This window comes from Natrix helvetica (genome assembly GCF_964273705.1).
Source record: "Natrix helvetica genome assembly, chromosome: 2".
Taxonomy (NCBI): Eukaryota; Metazoa; Chordata; class Lepidosauria; order Squamata; family Natricidae; genus Natrix; species Natrix helvetica.
In genome coordinates this window covers 103,035,674-103,051,832 of record NC_138552.1, presented here as the reverse complement: position 1 = coordinate 103,051,832, position 16,159 = coordinate 103,035,674, and positions in this window count along the sequence as shown.

Here is a 16,159-nt window from a genome sequence, read left to right as displayed (position 1 = left end):
AAAGCAGGATCTTCACCTTCTTGCAATGGTAAGACCAACTTAAAGAAAAAGAAAATTTTAAGGTAGCTGACATGAGATGTTAAAACAGATGTTTTTTTCCAAGAGAAGAAAAAGCAAGTAGGTAATAGAGTATGGACTTCAGCACAGTATTAAGAGTAAGTTTATTATCTTGCACAATTTTGAGGCTCTGTAAATGATATTTATTATTTTACTAACCATCATAGGAAGTTCATCATATATGCAGAGTTGGGGAGGACAGTTTATCTTTTGAATTCATTTGCCAGGGTGTCCATTCCATCACGGATTGTATTAGGCTTCCCTGAAGAATTCCTGATTCTATTGGAAAGTTTCATTGAAATAAAACTATTTTTTTAGTTTGCCATTATTCCAGTTCTAGGCTAACCATCTTTCTCTGTTGGCTCCTTATCTTGCAACATAACTTTACATAATTGACATCATCGGACTTTTAATGACAAAAAAGGCATGTATGAATGAATGGATTTTACCTCTTTACCTATTTTTATTTATGGCTGAGGGATCGCAACACTATTTCCTCCTTGCACATTTTGTAATTCCTCTTGATGCTCATTATTAGGTCTTTACCCTTTTCCTAGTTATATGGCTGCAGAATCATCCCTCTTGCCTTTGGTAGAGTTTGGAATATGGCTAACTGTACCCTACTGTACCCTGTAGCCAATATTTTGGGAGAGGTCAAGAAGGGCAAAGATTTAACAGGCAGAGCTGGAAGATTGCAAAACTGCAGACTGAATACATTTGCTTTCTCTTAATGGTTATCTGATTATAAAGTGGAAATGGGGACAAGCAATGGTTTAAAACATCATTTCACACTAAAAAGAGATCTACATGGCCTATGCTTGTAATTGGTTATATCATTCTAGATATCTGCGATCAAGTTGCAATCTGCTTATACACCTGCCAGCCTTGTGAGGTAGTCCAAACAAGAAGCACCACTCAGAAATAATAGTTCTTAACTTTGTTCAACTTTGTTGAATGGTTACATTAACATTACTTGCAACTCTGAAAGTAGTTTTCTCCCTTGTAGCTTTTAAGTCCAAGAAACCAGGGAGGTCCCTTCTGGGACACTTGCTACATATATCCATTCCTTCTGAAGACTTTTAATTGATATAATCTGTGGCTCTTCCTTCTATCTGCCACAGTCATTCCCATCTACCACTATACCTTTAGAGTATGTCAACTCTGCAAAGTGTATTTATTAAGCCATAGTAAATCACAATAGCATTTAGACATATACTGCTTCATAATGCTTTACTGCCCCCTCTAAGCAGTTTACAGAATCAGCATATTGCCCCCAATAATCTGGGTCCTCATTTTACCAACTTCGGAAAGAGGGAAAGCTGAGTCAATCTTGAGCTAGTCAGGACTAAACTTCTGGCAGTCAGCAGAATTAGCCTGCAATAGTGCATTCTAACCACTGCACCACCAAAGCTCTCTTTAATCTGAAAATAGGCTTAGGAGATAGGATGAGATAAGCAATTGTTTGCTTTCCATTTTAAAGAAACCTCAGAAAATATTATATCTTTAAATCCAAAGAAGGCTACTTTTTCAAATTTGCAAATTTTCATTTATTCTGATCTAATCCAATAAAAAATGCTTAAGCCCAGGAAAGCTCCTGCACAACAGTGGACATCTGTGTGAAAATAATACCCACCCAGTGGAAAGCGTACATACATCTGTCTCTATTGAGTACAACGGGATACCAAAATGCATACACTGGGTTTGATGATAGGCATATCATCAAAATGCATTTTTATGTAAATGTCCTTTAAAAAAAACTTAAAATGATATAGATCAAGGCCAAGCTGAATCTGGGATGAAAAACATGAACGTGGAAAAAAAACAAGGATGGACCTCAACATCTTATTGAAGGTGACATATGGAGGGACAATTTTTGGAATTGTCTCTTATGAAAGTGATGTTTGTTCTGTTTTATGGAAACCTCATAAAGAAAGAGATTAGTCTGTCAGTGTGAGATATCTAGCTGTGCCATCTAGCCTGTGCATGTAGTAGAATATTGATTGAAGTCATTCAGGTTTTTCTTCCTTTGGAGGGCATCACATTGCATTTTAATGAAATAGGGAAGTGGCTTGTGTGCCTGACGATAAATCAAGCTCCTTTAAGATCTTCCTTGCCGCACCATCTGTTCAAAGAGAAATCTGCAAAGAAACACCGAGCGTTAAGTGCTTTACATTGATTGAGGAAGAAACAAACAAGTTATTGTGCCATTAAAATAATAACCACAACCAGCACACTAGCCTTTTGAGCACAGCTGCATCTCTGAGTCTTAGTGAAGCTCAGAAAAAAAAAATGGAATTCATGAATCCTGCAGAAGCAGAGTTGTTTCGCACAGCTTCCTACATAAAGCAGAGTACGTTGCAGAGAATGGATTGGAAAGATGAACCATGAATGACTGCAATATATATATATATATATATATATATATATATATATATATATATATATATATATATATATATATATATATATATATATATATATATATATATATATATATATATATATATATATATATATATATATATATATATATATATATATATATATGATAGATAGATAGATAGATAGATAGATAGATAGATAGAGATAGATAGATAGAGATAGATAGATAGATAGATAGATGATAGATAGATAGATAGATAGATAGATAGAGATAGATAGATATAGATACAGATACAGATACAGATACAGATACAGATACAGATACAGAGATAGATAGATAGATAGATAGATAGATAGATAGATAGATAGATAGATAGATAGATAGATAGAGATAGATTGATTGATGGAGATAGATAGATAGAGATAGATAGATAGATAGATATAGATAGATAGATATAGATAGATAGATAGATAGATAGATAGATAGATAGATAGATAGATAGATATAAATAGAGATAGATAGATAGATAGATAGATATAGATATAGATATAGATATAGATATAGATATAGATATAGATGATATAGATATAGATAGATTGATAGAGAAAGATAGAGATAGATAGATAGATATAGATATATAGATATAGATAGATAGATAGATAGATAGATAGATAGATGATAGATAGATAGATAGATAGATAGATAGATAGATAGATAGATAGATAGAGATAGAGATAGAGATAGATAGATAGATAGATAGATAGATAGTGATAGTGATAGATAGATAGATAGATAGATAGATAGATAGATAGATAGATAGATAGATAGATAAAAATGCCTTTTGAATCTGCTCAGAAATCCAACTGTGTTTTCTCTTTTTCAGTATGAAAACATCCTTTTCGGTATGAAATGTACTCATTGAGTTCAAAAATTAGTTGTCAGCATTACTTGGAGAATTTGCCAGAGTTCTGAGATACAGGTAGTCCTCAACTTACAGCCACAACGGAGCCCAATATCTATGTTGCTAAGTGAGACTTTGTTAAGTGAGTTTTGCCCCATTTTATGACCTTTCTTGCCACAGTGGCTTCTCCATTGGCTTTTCTTGTCAGAAGGTATCAAAAGGTGATCACATGACTGCAGGGGACACTACAAATGGTCATAAATATGAACCAGTTGCCAAGCATCTAAATTTTGATCACATCACCATAGGGATACTGCAACGGTCTTAGGTGTAAAAAATGGTCATACCGTGACTTTTCTCAGTGCCATTGTGATTTTGAATAGACACTGAACAAATGAATGGACACTAAACAAACTGTTGTAAGTTGAGGACTACCTATCCTCTCTGTTTCGTATCTTTATTCAAGGTAGACATTTTTCCTATTCTTTGCCCAAATACTTCCTTCGTGCCATCCATCCATCCATCCATCCACCCACAAGAAAACACTTTTTTTGGTCATAAGGCCAGTATGACTATACACAGAGAGGCCCACAGAATGCTGTTACCTTCCCATGCAAATGGTACCTATTTATCTACTTGCATTTGCATGCTTTCAAACTGCTAGATAGGCAGAAGCTGGCACAAGAACAGGAACTCACCCCATTGCATGGTGCTTGGGTCTCAAACTGCCAATCTTCCAGTTGACAAGCCCATCATCTCAACATCTAGGCCCCTGCATACATCCTTAAGTAAATTTCACTGAATTCAATTGGTTATTTCTAGATGAGGAGAATATCATCAGTCTTAAACTGAAACGGATAACTCTTTCTCCATGCAATCTCCCAAGAGCAGTAACTAATAACAATTCATGAACACATTCAATCAAAGAGATGTTCAACCAGACCAGGAAGTACAAAGGAATGTTGTGATGCATTTCTAAAGAAACAAGCATGTTTTGATAGATTATATTAAGCAAAGAGCTGGCATGCTTAGCTAATCAGATCTTGTTGGGTTTTCATAAACTTCCTGCTGTATTTTGTCCCCTTAGCTTCTGCTCCTCTGGGGAGAAATACTTCTGCATTTGGAAGCTCTATTTAGGCATAGTTGGAAGCAAAAATTAGGAATATAAATAAAATCTTTGCCATGGACTTTTATAGGAGCAAAAGTGCAGGCTCTACTGAAATGAATTATGTAGCAGGAACTGCAGGCAGAGGGGAATGGGATATTACCTCTTCCTTCATTTTCTATTGAAAAATTACACACACACAAAACAAACAGTCTGAATAATAAAACTTAATATGGTATATGTTTGGGACTAGTGGGTTGCACTAAAATATATGTTATTTTGAAAGATATATTAGAGAAAGTTCCACATGAAAACAAATCCAGATTTTCCAGCTGATTAGAAAAAAGTACAAAATACTTGAATAGGATGTCACAACCAACACAAATGATGTGAATTTGATTCAGAGTGTTCTGAACATCCTAAGGGTAATTTAAAAAACAAATAGATTTCTGCATTAATGGAATGAAAGGAAGGGGCTGACTAGCCACCTTCTTATAAGGAAGGTGAGCAGAAGCTGTAAGGAATGGGAGAGATAAATGTGAGGATTGATCCTGGACACAGTAAAGAAAGAGAACATAAAGGGAAAGAAGATTATCAATATAGATAAGTGAAGTGAAGACACTGATAAAGCTTACAGAAAAGTATAAGCAGGTGTTCAAAGACTGATCTAACTAATTAATGTCCCCTCCCTAACCTTCACTTAAGATACTATACTACCAGGAGAAGGATCAATAAAAGAAGAGATATCTTCAGTATAAGAACACTAAGTATATGTCTTTGTGATGGTAGTAGTGGGATTTTAACTCCATTTATACTCCAAATGCATTTAGGAGAAATTATGCTCTTTCTGACCAACAACTCCCCCCCCCCAAGGTTTTGGACTAGGTAGTCACAATATATATTCATTTAGAAAGGAATTGCCAAAAATAAGAGCAGCTTGCTAAAGGTGGAAGTTACACAGAGGTTGTGGGTTCACTACTCTGTTGTATTCAAGTAGAGTCTGGACAGCTGTACATGAGAGATGGAATGGGACAGCTTGTCATGGAAACTTGCCACAGCCAACTCACCATTGCCAACTTGCCATGGTCAACTCACTGTAGCCAGTTCGCCACAGCCAACTCACCACCAGACAACTTGCCAGACAGTTCAACAATTTCATTTCATTATTTAAAATAATTTAAAAAATATTTTGGTCTTAGCCATTCACTTTAGGCACTAGAGCTCAGTCTCCTGGTTTCTAGGCCAGCACCTTAACCACTACCCCAAACTGTCTTTAACCAGTTTTAAAGCTATACATGTCAGTTGCCATCATTATGCCTTACATTAAGGTGAATTGTATGTTACATGGATTGCTTTCTTTTGTGTGTATTAAATTTCTTATCTGTTTGGGAAGAGGCATAATTTTATTGACCTTGGTTGGGAAGCTTTCTGCGTAATGTTCAGGTCTCTGTACTAACCTTATACAATAAATGAATAAATAATAAAATAAATTCAATATAAGCATAGTAGGATAGTTACATTTCCTGAAACCTAAAGGCCACTCTATGGGAATGTGGAGCCCTGAAAGGCAAAGCATGGCACACTGACCATCCAGTTAATGACAATATAGAGATAGTGTCAAAAGAAGAAGAAATAAACTGGAATGCTTGTCTGGCAAAGAGATTCTCTGTTTGAATTCCTGATCTTATGGGGATTCAGTAACAAGGTAAACAAACATGTAGAACTGTACATCCAATGTACAGATTCCATGGAAACAAGAGGAGTGTAAAGACTGATTCACACTTTCACCTACATATTTTACTTCACTCACAGATTGACAATAAAAGTGGTTGCAGTGGATGGAATGTAAGAGGGGGGTTTAGAATGATATGCAAGCATCTGTCGGCTTCCTATGAGACATTATTAGCATCCTAAGAACATGCCAAGCAGATATTCTAGTGCAGTTGGCTGTTTTCCATAATAAAATGAACAGAAGCGATTGGTGGACATATTGGACTGTAGTGGCCCATAGGGAAAGGGGGGATATTAACTATGCTTGCTTTTGTATGGAAAACCCAGAGCTGGTTTCACTTCTTCTGGGCCAATATGGTTTTTTTTAGTAAAGGTTTATACTCTTAGTAAAATAATGTCCCAGGATTTTTCTTTTTCTGGATTTGCCAACTGGACAGTTGATAGGAAGAAGGAACAAGCAAATGTTCACATACTGTACGGAAAACACTACTGTGATAAATGTGCAAGCTAGGCCAATTATGCAAATCTTCCAAAGTTTTGCTTGATTGACATGTCCTTTTTGGATAAGAACATCAAAAGTTGCAAGGTTGGGCCATCTTGTTAGTCAAGTGGAGGCATCCAGCTTCGTGTAGTTGGCAACAAAGAGTGGCAATGATAAGTGAGGCAAAGCTGTGTGTGCCAAGCTAGGTCTCCCACATTGGCACACCTTACCTGTCAGCCTCTGCTTCACTATTTGCTTTTGGCTGCCATTGAAATGGGGAGGGGAGCTTGGTATTTGGGAGGGGAAGATTTAGTACAGAAGAGATTGTAAAAAGGGAGTTTTGTTCTCACCATCTACTGTACATGCTGGAGACTGGTGCTTGGTGTTGGTCAAGGTCAACCGTCCTGCATACCAACCTGATGATGCTCCTTGAAGATGAAACTCACATGACACCTAAGGGATTTGCAGATTGGACAGTGGGATGGGGGTTACCGGGGGGAGGGGGTTGGACACATATTGATATGTATGATTTCGCGCGCTTTTGCCTCAGATCTTGCCCTGCTTAGCTGCTATCTTTTCATAACCAATGAAAGTAATCTTAATTCTGCAAAATGGAGTTAAGTGGTTTCTTTTTTGGTTGCTGAGGGAGGCCGGCTTGACATTACTTGTGGTGGAAGACATTATTTGCTGCCAAGAATTTAAGCACACTGGTAATGAACATATGCTATGTCACAATAAGTCCCAAGTTCAGTCTCTCAGATTTCCAGGTAAGGCTACTGTCAAATCTTGCAGACAACACAGAAATAGACAGTTCCTAGTGTTTATTTCTGTACATGGAATTCTGGATATGGATAGAGCCAGTGGTTAGAATGCAGTATTGCAGGCTAACTCTGCCCACATTGTCAGGAGTTCGATTCCTTTGATCCTGACTGACTCAAGGTTGACTCAAGCTTTCTATCTGCCCAAGGTCAGTAAAATGAGGACCCAGATTGTTGGGTGCAATATGCTGACTCTTTTAAACTGCTTAGAGAATACTGTAAAGCACTAAAAAGCAGTATATAAATCTAAGTGTTATTGCTATCACTCCTATTCCATTCCATTCCATTCCATTCCTCTTTGTATTATTGTGTAAACTTTGCTCCAAAATGAAAGATAAAAAATAGAGCTGTGAGCAGCAAGTGAAATAAAGTATAATAAAAAAGGCATTATCTCTCTCCTTCCCCTTTTATTTTCCCCAACCACTAGGTACTGCTTAGATATTTATAAGTTGCTTTAAACTTTAATGGTTACTGCTTATATCTGTTTGAGTCATTTCTTCCAATTGTTTTTATATCACTTTTTTCTTTTTCCCTACAGGACATATTCTAAATGTCTTAGTTTGCCTTGCATTACATTTCTACTTGAATTTGGTTAGATTTCTGCAGGGAATATATAAAGTCAATTTCTCCATCGATACAATTCTGGTCCAATTCTGGTCTCTCAATCTTGGCAGGCTTTCGATCCAAAGAAAATATCACAGACTTGTAATGTCTGCTGGGTTAGTGCATCAGTGTGTCTTGGGTCATTTCTGGTCATCTATCTCAAACTTACAACATTTCAGCCAGGGAGATTTTCCTCACTGGAATCAGAGACATAAGTACCAACCATGGGACATTAACATCAAAATATGTGTTCCATTTTGTAGCTAAGGTTAATGGCATCATCGTGTGTGTGTGTGTGTGTTTGTACACGCACGCACACACACACACACACACATTTAATTGTATCAGGTGTGTGTTGATACCTGATACTATTAAATATATATATAGTTAATGGTATCGGATATTTAATGGTATCACTTAGAATTATATACCACTTCATAGTGCTTTACAGCCCTCTCTAAGTGGTTTTACAGAGTCAGCATATTGTCCCCAACAATCTAGATCAGGGGAGTCAAACTTGCCTTGTCACAGCAGTGTCACGTGATGTATTGGGACATTCCCCCCTCTTTGCTAAACTGGGTGGGGGTGGAGCCAACACGTGACGCACCTGGCCCACAGGCCGTGAGTTTGATACCCCTGATCTAGGTCCTCATTTTACCAACCTTGGAAGGATGGAAGTCTTTGTCAACCTTGAACCAGTCATCACACACACACACACACACACACACACACACACACACTTCATGTTAGTGTTGACTCCTGATAACTACCTGGACTAGTCCATGCAGCTTTCCTGCCTATAGTTTCAGAAGTGGATTGCTATTGCTTTCTATCTAGGACTAAGAGAAAGTGACTGGCTGAGAGTCTCCCAGCTGGTTTTGTGCCTAAGACAGAACATCATCTCCTGGTGTCTAACCAGGTGCTTTTGCCCATTACACTAAAGTGGCTCAAGGGTACCAATTAGCTATCCACTATCTAATTTTTTTACCAATTCATCATTATTACAAACTTGACAGGGAATCAGGAGTCCACACTTTAAAGAAAGAAAAAGGCTACTTTGTCATTTATCAGTTGTCCCGCCCCTCAGAAATCCAATTAACTCAAAAAAAGAATTCATTACCAGATAATGAGATAAATAATATCCCTTCTCCCCATTTTAACTGCTCACATTTCCCCATGTTTTGTCAATCAAGGGCTTGTCTGCTGGCTAAATGAAATACTATAAAAATGAGTATTTTGTGCTATTATCTGTGAACTTAAATTGACTTCTTGGTCAGAAAGATGCAGTGAAAAAATTAGGTACTCTGCATAATCAAGTATGGCATGATTGTTTTCCCCCTGCCTTTCTATGAAAATATCACTTTTAATAAATGCTCCGATTATAGTAACTCAATGCAAAGAGGTTTACTTGCTTAAGATACAGGAGGTAGAAATAACAATCACAATGATGATAATGGGGTTTCATTCATATAATTATCTCATATAAACCCCTGATTCTGATTCACACCAGAACAGCTAAAGCAAACTTTAAAACAACCATCATAGTGACACCAACAGTTCCTAAAACTGATAAAGTCCTTAGTGATCTCTGTGTTTGGTTGTTTTATGAAGATGTTTCATTATCTGATTGGGTAACATCTTCAGTGGGATCTTACCTAGCCATGTAATCAAACATCTGCATGAAAACGGCCAAGATCAGAGAGCAGCAGGGACTCCAAAGTTCAATCCTGAGCTACATATAGTCTCCTCCATTAGTGGTAAATGTAAAAATTAAAATTTAATTCAGTTCAAATGTAGAACATGTTTTGGGGAAGTCTTTCTGTCTGGCTAATAGTAGTTTCACTCTGTATCACATGATCATGAATTTATTTTTTTTATTTTAGGTACATTGAGAGCATATGCACCAAAGACAAATTCCTTGGGTGTCCAATCACACTTGGCCAATGAATTCTGATAGATTCTATTCCATCAGGAGAAAGGAAAACTTGGAATGGATAAATTGATCATTGTCCTGGAGATTTCTCTCTTTCTCTTCTGGTTCTCAGGGAGTTTTCTAACTGACCAAAGGACAGGTGGACAATCAGTTTTGAGCCCCTTAACATAATTTTTTTCCCAACAAGCTTTGAGTTGGAAAGAATAAAGAGTAGGTGAGCACAGAAAGAAGTAGGTATAAACCAGACTTACTCTGACACATAATTTTAACTGCAGAAATGCCCCTAATTAATCTTAAGACACTGGCTGTGGAAGGGAGTCTTTTAAGTACTTTAAGATGTTCTTTGATTCTATGATGCTTTTATCCAAGTGATACAGGTCCATCTCATTCTTTCTCTCTCCTCTTTCTCCCACCTCTCCCACTCAAGTTCTGCTCCCATCTTACACCCCAACTTGTCTCATCTGGCATCAACTGGCAGCATGTATTTGCGTAATAATGGCATATGATCCTGGGCACAAACTTGAGAAACTAAACATTTTGAATAATAGGACCATCTTAGTCACTATGAAATAAAATATACAGTTTAGGGAAGCAATATTGAATACAAATATTAAAAAGGAGGACCAAATGTCAGTCTGTCTTTTGTACATTCCAAAAAACAAGGTGTTCTGGCTGATTTGTATAGATGGGAATGTGTTCATGGTTGGATTTAGGACATGGTGAATAATTCTTTGAAGGTGGTACACAAATGGTACAATTACATAACATTTCCATGACATCTGAGGCAAGTGTGTAAGCTACATCATTTGTATCATGATGTCATGACTCACATGTTGTCATTTGCCCTGCAGACACCTGCCGTACCTGAATCCCAATAAATAATTTTCATTTACAAGAAAGGTTGATAAAATATTTGCCTTACAGAGTACAAAAGCCTGAACTAAGCTAAAAATAACCCAATAGCAAACAAACAATCCTAAAATTCAATTAAAACACCAGCCAAAATCAGTTTTGTGAGATGGGTAGCCATGTAAGTAAAATTAGCAGTATCCTTTGAATAAAATTAAATAGTTCTTGGAACCTTGATCCTTGTGCCCAACTCAATCTCCAATTCTTCTATGAGAGAGAATCTAGGAGGCCAATGTTAATTATTGGGGATGTGGTAGGTATAATTTCCACATCAGCTTTCCTCTTCCTCCTCCCCCCCTCCTCCTCATCTTGCTAGCTGCCTATTTACTTGTTCCAACAGTCTTTCTTTTTCCCCACAATCATCTTTCTTGCTCTCTTGAGTCTAGATGGTTTCCATTTGGACTTTCTGGAACTAGGACTGTCCTCAGATTTATTGTTAACTTCTAAGAATGGCACAAGTTTCTTTTTTTTATTTTGTCAAAACTACACACCCTTTCAGAATCTTCCCACTTTTATCCAGGGTAGGAGAATACACATGTTTCCCAATTCAAAGCACCTCAGATGAGGGATATGCAATGCTTCAGATTTACTTTCAGAAAGTGTTTCACAGTACAAATAGAGGAGCTGTCTGCAGGTCCTTGAATATTAAGCATGTCTTTCCTTGGGGTCACTTGGCAGATGTGAAGATCGAACCAGCTGCCATAAAAAGCTGCAAGGCGGGTGCTCTATTCATGTTTCTGAATGCCCCAAAGTGCCTTTTTGGAATTGAATCCAGAGAGCTACTTAAAATGTTTCACAATTTTGTGCATTTTGACCTGGACTCAGTTTCCTTCAAGGCCCAGCTATGCCCTGAGTAGACAATAAGTTTTAAATGTTCCCAGAGAAGAGATATTCTGGAAATGAACCAGGGACTTAGAGAAAAAGGATGTATTCTTTTTGCTGGAACAAACTCTCTTCCTTGTAGTTAGTGCTTGAGGTTGGCTCCTTCACCCGAGCACTTCCCATAGAAACTGAATGATGAATCCTATTTAAAGACTTAGATTTAAATCACACACAAGGGGAAAGAGAGGAGATAGATTAATCTTTTTGTCAAAATTGTTGCAAGGTTATATGTGGGCAATTTAAAGTATTTTTATTTCAAATTTTAAAAAAAATGTATAAAGCTTGTCATCTTTCTGTCTACGGAATGTGAAAGAAACTAAATTGTTCCACTAGGCAATGCAAACAAGTAGTAAGTCAGCTACATACCTCACACTACCTTAGAGGTCTTTTTCTTTCACATATATGGGCTCTCTTCATTGCAATTGCACACATCCACATATAAATTCACATACATCATGGTCTTTCCTCCATTCTGAATTAACCTACTGCCCATTTGCCTCTGACTTGACAGAAAACTCTGCTGACATAAAAGTTGATGTGCCCATTTCCAACCCCTATCCTACATCTGTTGCCCATATTTTGCCTTACCATCCAACTATGGTAATAATTGTACCAGTTTTGAGATTAAGCAAAGTAACGGAATAAATCCTTTGGTTTTGCTCTATGTACATCACTTACTTGTGATGGGAAAGACATCCTCTGGTTAAGACAGATAGATGGGCTAGTGATGGCATTTGTGGATTCACTCATGGGCTGAGGGCAGGATGAAGGCAACATTATGGGTACAAGATAGAATTAAGGTAACCAAAATATGTTCATACCAAGGTTAGGTGCAATTTGGGAAGACTTCTTATTTTTTCCCCTCAGTTTTTATTCCACGGAATTTTCTCTCATTCTGTCCAAACCACACTGTGTTTTTCTCTTTCTCTTTGTCACTCCATCTACTTTTATACTTGGATGGCTATGGAATATTGAAAGGAACAATTATATCTAAAATGCAGAATATAAGTTGGGAGGATGATGCAATGAACTTATGACTCATACAGATGGCAAGTTGATGATGTCGAGTTGGCCCAGAGTGAATTGTTTGTGGCAAGTGACTAGTATTGATTGTTTGGCGCAAGTCAGCTGTGTCAGTTGTCCCATTCCATATTTATGTGGAGGGCTTTTTTATGTACTGCAATTCTTTGCCTTGTCATGTTTCTTTTCTATTCTTCATTTGCACTTTCTTGTAGACCAGTGTGGCTTCTTAGTTATTCAGTGTACTTATTAGTATATTAACTTCCATGCATCTTCTTCACTGTCCTTCCAATGGCTTTTCTTCTTTAACTGTCTGTCAAGATTGAACCACTTTGCTTCTTTCGAACACTATTCAACTTGCCAATGAATTGGGAGGAAGAAAGGGTGAAATAGAATAATGAGAATGTGTGTGTGGTTTGTGAGAGCCTGGCAACCATCAAGGTCACCACCATAGGTACTTGAGAATGAGAAGGACTGTTCCCATAACAAAAGGACATTTCATAATTTGACAATGTGATCACCCAGGGGTGGGGAGAAAGGGAAGCTATTGTTTAACTAAGCAAGAATTTGATTGAGAAAACCAGAGTTGGTTTTGATTCTTCAGTACCAAAATAGTGTATCCAATAATGTTTTACTTTTGGGAATTCAAAGCTCCCGAGAGTGTTTTCTTGTTTTGGGTGCACAATTTGGACAGTTGACACTGTCTGAGATACTTGTAACATTCCATGACCAACTATGCTTCTTGATAAATAGAGTCTCTCAACATTGTTGTGCAGATGAAGGCCATAATTCATTGTCATTATTTTGTGCCTTCAAGTCAGTATTGACTCCTGGAAAATACCTGGGCTAGTTGTTGATGTTTTCTTGACAAAATTCCTCAAATGGTTTGCCATTGCCTTCTACCAAGGGCTGAAAGAGAGTGACTGACCCAAGATCATCCAACTGGTGTCACATTTAAGATGGAACTAGAATTCATAAACATTGGCTGATGTCTTAACCACACCAAACTGGCTCTTGTAGAGTTCTTATTACAAGTGACTAAACCTGTTTATTTCGAGTTCTCGTTTCTCATTTTTCTGTGGCTCTGCCAATTTCAGTTTCTCATGTTGTATCTACTCATATAGTTCATCCCACTCTCACGCTATTTAAGTTTTTTTTAGGTTTGAATTAAAATGAATGTATTTTGTTTATTTTTCAAATGCAACAAATTTGTTGCCTCTGTTTACAAATGTAGACAGATTTTGAAATCCATTATATTAAATGCCTTAAAAATTTGCTCAGGAGAGCAAATATTTGGTAGAAACTTTTCACAAATACATATTAAATGTAGTGGAATTGCAAAATTCCAAAAAGTGTAATTTCAAAGAACAGTTAAATTTTGGCTATGTGCATTGATTTAAAATATGTGCAATCAAATAAAGTGGCATTGCTATGTGCATTAAATTATTTTGTCTCCAAACACTGCTTCCTACTGCAGAATCTGCTAAATAAGGTACTTCTCTGGCATTAGACACTGCCCTTCTCTTCCAAATACATTATTAATATACAGCGAATGTCAGCAAGTGGCGTTTAATGGCACTATGACTTTTTTTCAATAACTATATCTGAGAAGTTTGAAGATTTCTTAATGCCAATGTCAGGAGAAGACAGTTCAAATTACAAATGTGTGTTTTGAAAAATTCTTCATGGTTATTAAGTCATTTTTTTTCCAACCAAACCTGGCTGAAGCCATCTTTTCCTGCTTCATAGTTGCCATGAACTATGGAGGGAGGATGAGGGGGAAATAGTTTGACTTTCTTGTAGACATAATAAGAAGCTCTCCCATCAAAATCAAGGTCATCCCAACAGATGGCAGTTGGAGAAGGGCGGACATGACCAAGGAGCCCACCAACTATTTTGGTTGGACAATCTGACCGGTGACACTTGAGGAGGGGAAATTTTACTCTTTTAATTGTTCTGGAAACACAGGAACTTTTTAGAGTTGGTTTTTACTAGTTGTGCGATATGATGTATCCAATAAACATATTCTCTGAGGAACCTTCTGCAACCTCTATCCCAGGGCAGTAACTATATTGAATTCTACTGTGTAGTGCAATATTAATGCAACATCAGTTTTCAATTCAATTGTACAGAATGTGAAGGATGTGTGCTTGTGTTTTATTTTTTAAATTATAATGTACACTGAAGATGACATTTAATTTTATTGTACGAGGTGCAAGGACAATAAAGTGAAATGAAGTGAAGTGAAGTAAAGTAAAGTAAAGTTAACCTAACCTAACCTAACCTAACCTAACCTAACCTAACCTAACCTAAACTAAACTAAACTAAACTAAACCTTCATGCCTTGAAGTTCTGATTTCTTTGAATGCGTTACTCTAAACCCCAACAAATTTATTGAAAAATGGAAACAAAAAGAGGAACTCATTCAACATTTAGCAGGATGTGAGATACCAAGATAGAACCATAACAGAAAAAAACCTTAGTTTTTTTAATCTAAGCTAAATAGTTGTAGGTTCATATAGCACCCTCAATCTATGAATCTTCTTATCCATATTTGTTGATCCTCAGTCAGCGAATTTTCTTCTCCATGTTTATTCAGATAGCTAAACATTCCCAGCAGATTGAAGTTTTGGGCACGGAGAAGATCTCTGCATTTTTCATCCACAGCCTTGGCAGATCAAAACAGCTGCTGTCATCAAGGCCGCCCAAACCCACTAATCACTTCTGACTGGCATGAGTTTGCAGGACTCTTGGGATAACGGGAGACCAGTGAGTACTCAGCAAAGTAGGGCAACTCAGCCAGACCTGGGCAGTCAGCTGGTATTGACATATTCGTGAGGAGCAGAGAAAGAAAATTAAATTAAGGAATTGTCTCACCAGGCGTGCTGTATACTGGGGCCAGCATGGCTTCAAGAATAGCCTTGAATCATTAGCGCCTATCTTTAGAAAGTGTGCAAGCAAACAAATCAATGAAACAAACCTCAGCAAGGAGGTTTGTTCAACTCACATTAAACAAGAACTAAGAAAAGAAGTACATAAAAAGACCACAGCGAGCTGAATTCGCGTAGTGCATCTCGTATCCTTCATATGACTGCTTCAAAGAGAACTTCATCATACAATGCAATTCTACAATTAAAGCATTCCCTCATTTTAAAAAAATCACTAGGTTACTACCAAGGGACTTTACCACAGCTTCAAAATGCAGTAAATCAGAAAACTAAGAGTGCTTAATCTCTTTCCCATTGGACAAATCATATTGCATGTTGATACAAATGAGCAAAGTGGTTCTCCAAATGGCAAGTCATAAATGAGGTTCCACCAGAGTAAATGGAGAAA